Source organism: Saccopteryx leptura, chromosome 6 (genome assembly GCF_036850995.1).
Source record: "Saccopteryx leptura isolate mSacLep1 chromosome 6, mSacLep1_pri_phased_curated, whole genome shotgun sequence".
NCBI lineage: Eukaryota > Metazoa > Chordata > Mammalia > Chiroptera > Emballonuridae > Saccopteryx > Saccopteryx leptura.
Window position 1 is genome coordinate 150,010,600 of NC_089508.1, and position 13,084 is coordinate 150,023,683.

The window sequence follows — 13,084 nt, forward strand, 5'->3', positions numbered from 1 at the left end:
TGTGGCGTTCATGGCTCTCACAGCCAAAAAGTTTCCTGACCCCTGTACTAAAAGAAGGTTAAGTTGAACATGTCTACAAACTGCCCTCATGATTTTCTCTCAGACTTGTTTGCTCCTGTGCCCATCGCTCTTTTCTGCACCTTCGCTGTCCACCCGTTCTGCTAAACCAGGGGTCGGTTTACATATTTTAAAACGTAATTCCGTGAGAGCCATACAACGACCCGTGTACGTTACGCATTATCCATTAAAAATTTAGTGTTGTCCAGGAGGACAGCTATGATTGGTTCCAGCCACCTGCAACCATGAACATGAGTGGTAGGAAATGAATGGATTGTAATACATGAGAATGTTTTATATTTTTAACGTTATTATTATTTTTATTAAAGATTTGTCTGCGAGCCAGATGCAGCCATCAAAAGAGCCACATCTGGCTTACGAGCCATGGGTTCCTGACCCCTGTCAGCTAAACCAAGAATCTTTAGAGCATCACTTACTCTTTCCTCTTCCAAACTCTCTCCTAGGCTATTTTATTCACTAAGAGTTAGGATCAAGCCCTGCCAATTTTACTTGATAAGTATTTCCCTCAACTGTCACCTCTTTTCAACTCTCTGTTACTATTAAAGAGAATTACATAATGTTGAGTTTTGACAATCCCTGTGACCTTCTGACTGGGTTCTGTGCCTCTACTCCTCCCAGCACTCCCCCTCTGCCCCTCCCACCTGGGCCTAGGGAGAGCTATGGAAGGACAGTTGGACTCCACTCTTCTGCCTCCCCATTACCTCTGAGGCAATTTCCAGCTCTTTAACATGGTACATAACCCCTTCATTTCTCCCAAGTAAATGACTTGGATTTTTTCAACAATACCAAATCCTTTCTAGTTTCCCAAACATTATGCTGATTCTTATTCCCTTGCAATTAATAGTTATTTAGCATTTCTATATATTATACATCATACAAAGGAATTTATAAGTTTGAGTTAAACTGTTCTATGTTGTGGGAGCTACTATACACCCACTTCACTGATGAGAAGTGACCTGCCCAGGACCACACACTGCATAAGTGGAAAGTGGTGATGTCTGAGCAGAGGTGGCTGGCTCTAGAATCATGTGACTAACTATTACACATTTGACATCTATGAATTCTATTCTTCCCCTGCCCAGTCCAAAGTTCCTTTCCTTCAATGTATTTGCCAAGATAAATGTTATATAATCTTCAAGATTTGTATAGATTACCTTCAGTAGGTTTACTTTTATTAGCTCCTACCTCACTATGTGAACTATTTCTTTTCCCCACCAGAGGATTCTGTGAACAACATTGTTACAGGGTTTTCTGCAATGCACTACATCATTTTACTTTTGGTTTTCTCTGCAATGTCATGAGAACAGGGACTTCCTCATCCCTCTAAGATCCTAGCATACTGGAATCATACTCTATAAAAACTGCTTAAATGCTGAACTGAGTCATCAGGCAGAATCACTTCTATTTCAGAAAAAAAACCATATAACATCCTATGAATTCTCAATATGAGGCCATTAAAATAACTGAGGAAAGTTTGGTTTTGTACATGCTAAATCTGAGATGATGACAGGACAATCATGTTTCTTTTTCTCACTGTGTAATGATCTAGATAAGTAATGAAATAAACTTTCATAAAAAAGTGAGAATAAGGCCCTGGTCGGTTGGCTCAGTGGTAGAGCGTCGGCCTGGCGTGCAGAGGTCCCGGGTTCAATTTCCGGCCAGGGCACACAGGAGAAGCGCCCATTTGCTTCTCCACCTCTCTCCCTCTCCTTCCTCTCTGTCTCTCTTCCCCTCCCGCAGCCAAGGCTCCATTGGAGCAAAGATGGCCCGGGCGCTGGGGATGGCTCCTTGGCCTCTGCCCCAGGCGCTAGAGTGGCTCTGGTCACGACAGAGCAACGCCCCGGAGGGGCAGAGCATCGCCCCCTGGTGGGCGTGCTGGGTGGATCCCGGTCGGGCGCATGCGGGAGTCTGTCTGACTGTCTATCCCCCTTTCTAGCTTCAGAAAAATACAAAAAAAAAAAAAAAAAGTGAGAATAGGCCCTGGCCAGTTGGCTCAGTGGTAGAGCGTTGGCCTGGCATGCAGGAGTCCCAGGTTCAATTCCCAGCCAGGGCACACAGGAAAAGCACCCATTTGCTTCTCCACCCCTCCCCCTCTCCTTCCTCTCTGTCTCTCTCTTCCCCTCCCGCAGCCAAGGCTCCATTGGAGCAAAGTTGGCCTGGGCGCTGAGGATGGCTCCATGGCGCTAGGATGGCTCTGGTTGCAACAGAGCGACGCCCCAGATGAGCAGAGCATCGCCTCCTGGTGGGCATGCCGGGTGGATCCCGGTTGGGCGTATGCAGGAGTCTGTCTGACTGCCTCCTTTAATTAATTAATTAATTAATTAATTTTTTTCATTTTTCTGAAGCTGGAAACAGGGAGAGACAGTCAGACAGACTCCCGCATGTGCCCGACCGGGATCCACCCAGCACGCCCACCAGGGGCGACGCTCTGCCCACCAGGGGGTGATGCTCTGCCCATCCTGGGTGTCGCCATGCTGCGACCAGAGCCACTCTAGCACCTGAGGCAGAGGCCACAGAGCCATACCCAGCGCCCGGGCCATCTTTGCTCCAATGGAGCCTTGGCTGCGGGAGGGGAAGAGAGAGACAGAGAGGAAAGCGCGGCGGAGGGGTGGAGAAGCAAATGGGCGCTTCTCCTGTGTGCCCTGGCTGGGAATCGAACCCGGGTCCTCCGCACGCTAGGCCGACGCTCTACCGCTGAGCCAACCGGCCAGGGCTTGCCTCCTTTAATTTAAATTAAAATTTTAAATTAAAATTATTACATTTAATATATTTATAAAAGAAAATTATATAGATGAATATATTAATGAGTAAGAGTAATGAAGTAATAAATGCAACATGTTTGCTAACTTTGAAGACTAAAAATTATGGTCTAAATAAAATTAAATACTTTATTGAGTATCATTTTTCAGTCTTGGTGTTAGAAAAATTTAGCTATATGATGAGTCACATTTACCTTTTCTACTCTAATTAATGCCTTTAAATAGGGCCGGTAGCAACACACATTAATACAATGATTGACAGAATAAAAAAATAGGTGTTTTTTATACTTAAAGATAAAAAGGGAAAATCAGAGATGAATAGTCAGTATTGGCCACATCAGTTACTAGGGGTAGCGTGATAAACGGAGTTAGAAAGAGATTTGAATTTTGTATCTCCTTATTCATGTGAACAAAGGCAAGTTAAATAACAATAAAAAAATAAATGTGCCTCTGTGTCCTCATTTGTGTAAATGCTTTCCTGACGGCTGTGAAGTGTGCACGAGGATCAGTAAAATGTCTGGCAAAGTGCAGAAATATATTAGAGACTGATAACTGTTCTCTTTATTAGGGCAATAAATCAGAGAAAGTTTATCTTATTCTCCCAATTTGTCAAAAAACACTAAGCAATAAACATTATTAAAGATAATCTGCTGTATTTGCTGACTTTGGTGAATGTGTGGACTTAAGGAAAAACAAGGACATAATAATGGCAAGAATTTACTTTGTTCGAATGTTAAATTACAAGAAGATTAATATGGCACAATGTCCCAGATGGAAACAAGGCCTTGCTGCTTTTCCACCTGTTCGGCCCTGATGCAGCCCTGCCAGCACCACCTTCACCCCCCACTCCCAGGGTCCCAGCTGCAGCAGTGTCACTGGGGTGACGCTCTCACAACAGGCATTTGCCATGTGGAACATGCTCACTCTCCCATCTGTGCTGTGTAGTCTTTCAAATCATATACAAACACTATCATTTTTGAAAGGCAATTGGTCTTTTTCAGAAATAATAAAACTTCTTAAATAATGTGTCCATTTGACAGAAGAAGAGGGACTGCTTCCAAGATTTAGCAATTTGGACATTTTCTCAAAGCAGTGTAATATGATTTTCTAAATTGGGAAGATTACAACTTCATATCCAGATGAGCATTTTCCGTTTGGGATCCCAATTCTCATGTAAGAAATTAGCTACAGCCATGGAGCGATCTGGTGATTCAAGCATTATTTACCCATTAGTTAAATTTTCCTAAAGCTATTTAACTTGTAACAGAAAAGATGATCATGAAATTGGGACAGGGCTTTTTACTACACATCTGGAACTATCATTAGGAGACATTGCTTAGCCCTGATTCGGTAGATTTGAAATAAAACAATTAATTGTGAACCTTTATCTGTTCCAGTCACTGTATTAATCATTCACAATGATGATCTCATTTACTCCTCACAATAATGTTTCTATTATCACGATTGCTATCTTACAGATGAGGAAGGCACTGAGGCTAATGGTGTAGCTGAAACTCAGGCCCAGGCAGTCTGATGGTCAAGGTGAGAGACCTCTAAACCACCAAACGATGGTGCTTCTATTTCTGGATGAACACTCTCAATTAATGCAAATGATTTCTTGTTTTCCGAATAATTATAAACTTCTGCTTTCAGTCAGCAGAAATGCACACATAGTCCCAATAACCAAGTTGCATGCATTGTATGCAAAGCATTCTCAAAGTAAGACATTAGCAAACCCTCCCCTCTCTCCTCATACTGTGCAAGGGAGCTACACTTCAATACTCTCAGTTTCGATTCATTTTGACAAAGAGCCGTGGGCAAATAAACTCTCCACTAAAAGTATACGTGGTTGTCAAGTCAACTGAAAAAATATTTTTATCTTATAAAACTTCTCAACTTGTTAAAAGTCCCTGCCAGGAAGCTTTGTGATATCTTGCGGAAAGCAGAGAAGCATTTGGATTTTGAAGATGGTCCCTCTGATGTTTAAAGAGTTACAGAGAGAATATTCATGAATTCACTCACATTTTTTGGATAATTCTGGAAAGATCAGGTTTATTAACAGCAATATTTTAAAAGAGTGAGTTTATTTTCATGCTGAACACATTAAACATTTCATGATGATATATTATTTCCCACTAAAAGCCAGATTATATGAAAAAATAAACTTAAAAAAGAAACAACCTATAACAATATCTAACTGGAAGTGGATTGTATTTCCACAAAATGACAATTTCACACAATTCAGTGGCTGTATCTGATTTGACGTAACTCCACTGCTGTACACTCATGGAAAAAAAAAAACCTAACATTACGAATTATAAGATAGTTTCATTACTTTTTATATTTTAAAACATTTCAATTATTTTCATTTGCACAATTAAATATGTACCTCCATTGCAATGCCAGTTAAAGGCAATGAAAAGGAAGTTAGCAACAAGGTAAAAATTAGAGGTTAAAAAAGTGGAAGTACAAAAAAGATTCTTTTTGACTTTGCTGTGTATGACATCACAGGTTTATCTTGTAACTCAACAGACACTTGTTGAGAACCCACTGTATGCCTGGCACTCCTGGAGTTGGAACATTGCCTCTTGCCCTCATACAGCTAATAAATGCCTGGATCCTGTTAGATCTATGTTCCTAAATCTCTCCTACCTTTCCCCATTTCCCTCTATTACTGCTGTCAACCAACACAAGCGCTGACCCTCCTCATTTCTAGATTCCTGCAATGTCTGACCCACTGACCTCCTTCCTGCCCCTTAACTCTTTGCCTTGCTTTGATTACTTTAGTTTCTTTTTTTATCCTATTTTTATTAATTTTAATGCAGTGACATTGATAAATCAGGGTACATATGTTGAGAAAACATCTCCAGATTATTTTGACCTTTGATTATGCTGCATACCCCACACCCAAAGTCAAATTGTCTTCTGTCACCTTCTATCTGGTTTTCTTTGTGCCCATTTCCCCCCCCACCCCCTTCCTCTCCTTCCAGCCACCTACCCACCTCTCCACCCCACTCCCTGTTACCATCACATTCTTGTCCATGTCTCTGAGTCTCATTTTTATGTCCCATCTATGCATGGGTTCATATAGTTCTTAGTTTTTTCTGATTTACTTATTTCACTCCATATAATGTTATCAAGATCCATCCATATTATTGAAAATGATCCGATGTCATCATTTCTTATGGCTGAGTAGTATTCCATAGTATATATATATGTACCAAAGCTTTTTAATCCAGTCGTCCTCTGACGGACACTTGGGCTGTTTCCAGATCTTCATTATTGTGAACAATGCTGCTCTAAACATGGGGGTGCATTTCTCCTTCTGGAAACGTTCTATGGTGTTCTTGGGGTATATTCCTAAAAGTGGGATGGCTGGGTCAAAAGGCAGTTAGATTTTCAATTTTTTGAGGAATCTCCATACTGTTTTCCACAAAGGCAGCACCAGTCTGCATTCCTACCAGCAGTGCAGGAGGGTTCCCTTTTCTCCACATCCTCTCAGCACTTAGACTGTGTTGTTTTGTTGATGAGCGCCATTCTGACCAGTGTGAGGTGATATCTTATTGTGGTTTTAATTTGCATTTCTCTAATGATTAGTGATGTTGAGCATTTTTTCATCTGTCTATTGGCCATCTGTATGTCATCTTTGGAGAAGTGTCTATTCATTTCTTTTGCCCATTTTTTGGTCGGATAGTTTGTCTTTCTGGTGTTGAGATTTATAAGTTCTTTATAAATTTTGGTTATTAACCCCTTATCAGACGTACTGTCAAATATGTTCTCCCATTGTGTAGTTTGTCTTTTTATTCTGTTCTTATAGTCTTTGGCTGTGAAAAAGCTTTTTAAGTTTGATATAGTCCCATTTGTTTATTCTGTCTTTTATTTCCCTTGCCCGTGGAGATAAATCAGCAAATATATCGCTGCGAGAGATGTCAGAGAGCTTACTGCCTATGTTTTCTTCTAAGATGCTTATGGTTTCATGCCTTACATTTAAGAATTTTATCCATTTTGAGTTTATTTTTGTGAATGGTGGAAGTTGGTGGTCTAGTTTCATTTTTTTGCAGGTTGTTGTCCAATTTTCTCAACACCATTTGTTGAAGAGGCTGTCTTTACTCCATTGTATGCCCCTACCTCCTTTGTCAAATATCAGTTGTCCATAGAGCTGTGGGTTTATTTCTGGGTTCTCTGTTCTGTTCCATTGATCTATATGCCTGTTCTTAGGCCAGTACCAGGCCATTTTGAGTACAATGGCCTTGTAGTATAGCTTGATATCAGGAAGTGTGATACCTCCCCCTTTATTCTTCTTTTTCAAGATTGCTGAGGCTATTCATGTTCTCTTTTAGTTCCATATAAATTTTTGGAATATGTGATCTATAGATATATCTTTAAAGTATGTCATTGGTATTTTAATTGGTATTGCACTGAATTTATGAATTGCTTTGTGTAATATAGACATTTTAATGATGTTTATTTTTCCTAACCATGAACACGGTATATGCTTCCACTTGTCTATATCTTGATTTCTTTTATCAATGTTTTATAATTTTCCAAGTACAAGTCTTTAGTCTCCTTAGTTAAATATACTCCTAGGTACTTTATTTTTTTTGGTTGTAATATTGAAGGGGATTGTTTCCTTAATTTCTCTTTCTGACTGTTCATTGTTGGTATATAAAAATGCCTCTGATTTCTGAGTATTAATTTTTATATCCTGCCACTTTGCTGAATTCATTTATCAGGTCCAGTAGTTTTTTGACTGACACTTCAGGGTTTTCTATATACAATATCATATCATCTGCAAATAATGATAGCTTTTCTTCTTCTTTTCCAACTTGAATGCCTTTTATTTCTTCATCTTGTCTGATTGCTGTGGCTAGGACTTCCAGGATTATGTTGCATAAGAGTGGTGAAAGGGGGTACGCCTGCCTTGTTCCTGATCTTAAGGGGATTGCTTTTAATTTTTCGCCATTGAGTATGATGTTGGCTGTGGGTTTGTCATAGATGGCTTTTATCATGATGAGGTATGTTCCCTGTATTCCCACTTTGCTGAGAGTTTTGATCATGAATGGGTGCTGGATTTTATCAAATGCTTTTTCTGCATCTATTGAAATTATCATTTGGTTTTTCTCCTTCCTTTTAATTATGTGATGAATCACATTGATTGATTTGCGAATATTGTACAAGCCTTGCCTCCCCAGAATAATTCCCACTTGATCATGGTGTATGATTTTTTTCCATATATTGTTGGATCCAGTTTGCTACTATTTTGTTGAGGATTTTAGCATCTATACTCATCAGGGATATTGGCCTATAATTTTCTTTCTTTGTATTGTCTTTGCCTGGTTTTGGAATCAGAATTATGCTCGCCTCATAAAAGGAGCTTGGAAGTCTTCCTTCCTCTTGAATTTTTTGAAATAGCTTGAGAAGGATAGGAGTTAGTTCTTTGAATATTTGGTAGAATTCACTTGTGAAGCCATCAGGCCCAGGATTTTTCTTTGTTGGGAGTTTTTTTTTTAATTTTTTTTATTATTTATTCATTTTAGAGAGGAGAGAGAGAGAGTCAGAGAGAGAGAGAGAGAGGAGAGAGAGACAAGGGGGAGGAGCTGGAAGCATCAACTCCCATATGTGCCTTGACCAGGTAAACCCAGGGTTTCGAACTGGCGACCTCAGCATTTCCAGGTCAATGCTTTATCCACTGCACCACCACAGGTCAGGCTCTGTTGGGAGTTTTTTGATAACTGTTTTGAACTCATTTGTTGTAATCAGTCTGTTTAGGTTTTCTGATTCTTCCAGATTGATTTTTGGAAGATTGTATGTTTCAAGGAATTTGTCCATTTCATCTAGGTTGTCTAGTTTTTTGGAATATAGTTCTCCATAGTATTTTCTTACAATTCTTTGTATTTCTGTTGTGTTAGTTGGTATTTCTCCACTCTCATTTCTAATTTTATTTATTTAAGATCTCTCTCTCTTTTTCTTGATGAGTCTAGTTAAACGTTCATCAATCGTGTTTATCTTTTCAAAAAACCAGCTCCTAGTTTCATCGATCCTCTGTTTTGCTTCTTTAGTCTCTATGTCATTTATTTCTGCTCTGATCTTTATTATTTTTTTCCTTCTACTACATTTGGGCTTTACTTGCTGTTATTTTTGTAGTTCTTTTAGATGCAGGGTTAAGTTGTTTATTTGAGCTTTTTCTAGCTTCTTAAAGTGTGCCTGTAGTGCTATGAACTTCCCTCTCAGTACTGCTTTTGCTGTATCTCATAAATTTTGAGTTGTTGTATGCTCATTATCATTTGTTTCTAGGAATTTTTTTATATATGCTTTGATCTCATTCTTATTCCATTCGTTATTTAACAACCTGCTATTTAGTATCCATGTGTTTGAGAATTTTTGAGCTTTTCTGTTGTGGTTGATTTCTAGTTTCATGCCATTGTGATCAAGGATTGCTCCCTTTATCATTATGTAGTGGCCTTCTTTATCTCTTACTATACTCTTTGTTTTAAAGTCCATTTTATCTGATATAAGTATTGCTACCCCAGCTTTTTTTTCATTTCCATTTGCATGAAATGGTTTTTTCCATCCTTTTACCTTCAATCTATGTGCATCTTTTGTTTTAAGGTGTGTCTCTTGTAGACAGCATATGTACGGGTCCTGTTTTCTAATCCAGGCAGCTACCCTATGTCTTTTGATTGGATCATTTAATCCATTTACTTTTAAGGTTATTTTTAATATGTAGTTGTTTATTCCCATTTTATTTTGTAAAGCTGTATTCCTCTTTTGCTATATTCTTTTCCCACTTTGATCTGTTTACAACAGGCCCCTTAACATTTCCTGCAGCACTGGTTTGGTTGTAATGAATTCCTTGAGTTGTTTTTTGTCTGGGAAGCTTTTTATTTCTCCTTCGATTTTAAACGATAGCCTTGCTGGATAAAGTAGTCTTGGTTGTAGGTTCTTGTTCTGCATTACTTTGAATATTTCTTGCCATTTCCTTCTGTCCTCAAGTGTTTCTGTTGAGAAGTCTGATGTCATCCTTATGGGGGCTCTTTTGTAGGTGATAGCCTTTTTTTCTCTCGCAGCTTTTAATATTTTCTCTTTATCACTTAGCTTTGGTATTTTAATTATGATGTGTCTTGGTGTAGGTTTCTTTGGGTTTCTTTTTAGTGGAGTTCTCTGTGCTTCTTGAACTTGTGAGAGTTTCTTCTGCATTAAGTTAGGGAAGTTTTCAGCTATGATATGATTGAATAAAGCCTCTATCCCTTTTGCTTTCTCTTCTTCTTCAAGAACCCGTATAATGCGGATGTTATTTCTCTTTATGTTGTCACAGAGCTCTCTTAGAGTTTCCTCAGACTTTTTGAGTCTCTTTTCTTTTTTCTTCTCTGCTTTCATGGCTTTATTCTAGTTGTCCTTCAACTCACTGATTCGATCCTCAGCTCTATCCATCCTGTTTTTAATTCCTTCCATTGTGGTCTTCATTTCTGATATTGTATTTGTCATCTCCAACTGATTCTTTTTTAATATTTCAATATCCTTTTTTATACTTGCTATTTCTTTATTTAGGTGTTTGTGATGACCATCCATTGTTGTTCTAAGATCCGTAAGCATCCTTTCAATCATTATTTTGAACTCCGTATCCGGAAGTTTGATTATTTCCATATCACTCAGTTCATCTCCTGAAGGTTTCTCTTGTGGTTTCATTTGGATTGCACTTCTTTGTCTTCTCATTGTATCTGTGTGTTTGGGTGTTTTCTTTGTAGAGCTGGTTAAGTCTAGGCTTGGTGTTGTCTGCCTCCAGTTTTCACTTGTGTTGTTTCTAGGTCTTCTTGGGTTGGCATCAGCTATTATTTGTAATCCACTTTTGAATTTGGGCCGCTTTGAAGTCTTGATTTTTTGTTTTCTTAACAGGTGACAGTCTTGTTTGCTGATCTCAGTAGGGGGCTTATTTGAAACTGTATCCAGGAATGCGGTGTGTGTGACCTGAGGCTCTGAAGTCCTCTTCTGCCAGTTACTCACTCTGGGGGCAGGTTGCTTTCTCAGCTTCAGTAGGGGGAGGTGTATCTCAGATCTCCATGGAGACCTGAGTTACTGCCCCTCCTCCCTACTTCTTGATTTTAGCTGTGTCTTGTTGCACTGATTGGAGCTGGAGAGATGTCTCTATCTCTGACCTGGAAGTACTTTTGTATTTTGCTTTGTGGAAGGATCAGCCCCTCCCCCAGTTATGGCCGCCTCTAGCACTGAATGGGTCAGCTTTTCAGGTCTCACCTATATTCCTCTCCCCTTCACCATCTGTCTCTCTCTCTCTCTCCTTTCTTTTTGGAAGACAAGTGGGCCCTTTCAACACACCTTGTTCCCTGGTCATCAGCCAAGTGGCTGTGAGCAGTATTTACTGCTCTTTTCCTTGGAGTGAGAGCCCAGCCTCATGCCTCCCCACCATTCCTGTAAGCAGGGGAGATTCAGGCACTCTCTACCAGGTTTGTTGTGGCTTCTTCTTTGCTCCTTGGTTTTTGAAAGCTGTTCTTGTAGTCCAGATTTGGTTTTTCATGCTGATTGTTCATAAATTAGTTTATAATCCAGTTCAGTGGTGTGAGCTGGGAGTCTGTGTGTCTGCCTACTCCTCTGCCATTTTGCCAAGCCTACTTTACTTTCTTATAAATACATTAATACAAAGAAAACTAGTTTTCTAGGCAAGATCTTTTCATTTTCCCTGATAAGCAACAAAACTGAAAATGTGAACTATGTGTATCGGAATTGAAGGGCATGCTGATGTTAGTGAAAATGCAGGTTCCTGAGCCCTATTCCAACTGATTGAAAGAGACTATTTAGGGATAAGGCCTAAAAATTGCACTTTTTTTCCCTTCTTTTCCAAGTAAGAGGAGGAGAGATATACCAGCAACCCCCATCTCCCCCATCTGGGGCCAATGCTCTACCCACCTGAGGCCATGCTTGCAACAGAGCTATTTTTAGTGCCTGCAGTGGAGGCTCCAAAGGCCATCCTCAGTGCCTGGGACAATGCACTCAAATCTATTGAGACATGGCTGTGGGAAGGAGAGAGAGAGAAAGAGAGAGAGAGAGAGAGAGAGAGAGAGAGAAAGGAAAGGGGAAGGGGTGGAGAATCAGATAGGCGCTTCTCCTGTGTGCCCTGACTGGGAATCAAACCTGGGACATCCACATGCTGGGCCAATGCTCTACCACTGAGCCAACTGTCCAGTGACAAGAAACCTCATTTTAACATATTTTCTAGGTAATTATTACTCACTAAAATTCAGAGAACCAATGAACTTTTTATCCTGTTTTTCAAATGATCTGTAAACTGACTTCAATCCAGTTTTCAGGGGAACAGTTCATGCCAGCCTACCATTCAAAGTGTTTCTATCAGAATGCTTTCTCCGCTTATCTACAATGGTGGAATTCAAATAATTTAACAACTGGTCCTCTGCCCTAATGATCGTTTTAAGTATAAAAAAATATATACCGAAAGGTAGTTTATGATTTCATGCATTTAATACTTAAATAAGAACAATAAAGAGGCACACAAAACTAGATTATAATAAAGTTTGAACATATCAGTGAAAAAATGTTAAATAATACCTGAAAAAAACAATAAAACTGTTTTTTAAGATATTTCTTGATTGGTGTCCTAACTTGCAATTTTTTTCACCTATGGACCGAATGAACATTACTATGGGCACCCAGAATATGCTCTTTCACAGATGAACATAAAGAAGAGTAAGAAATATAAATTTGTGATTTCCACATTGGGCAGCTGCCCAGGTGCCCACCTTAGAGATAACCTTTATTACAAGTGCCATTTTAACAACCAGTTTGCTGAATTCAACAAAAAGTTAGGTATCGATTCCGCTGAACCAGTGCAAACCAGCTGACTCCCACCACTGCTTACAAATACAGCTCAATTTTAAGACCTTCATTTTATAAAAAGGACTCCTCAAAAATTCTAGCATATATTTCTCATGACCTTTAACTTCTGTGCCCTTCTAATATATATGGCATGTCAGACATTTCAGAACTATCTTCTATTTCTGATGAATTTTTAAGTCTTATGAAAACTATCACCACCTAGAATTTGTGTTTAGAGAACAAGAATTGTTCTATTATCATTTTAAGTCCTTGAATTATTTATTTCAATACCTTGTTAAATAAATGTCTATAGCTATATCAACTGATACAGAATCATAGGTGTAACTAATGTTCTGTAAATTTGATGGAAAGCTGAAACTAACATGACCTCTTACTGACTTCAC

At 39.2% G+C, this 13,084-nt stretch overlaps 1 protein-coding gene across 1 annotated transcript in view; it reads right to left on the reverse strand.

Moving 5' to 3' along the window:
* The window catches only part of ADAMTS19 (ADAM metallopeptidase with thrombospondin type 1 motif 19), a 446,085-nt gene that overhangs the window by 147,092 nt on the left and 285,909 nt on the right, over positions 1 to 13,084 (reverse strand). The gene's annotated exons all lie outside the window — the stretch shown is intronic.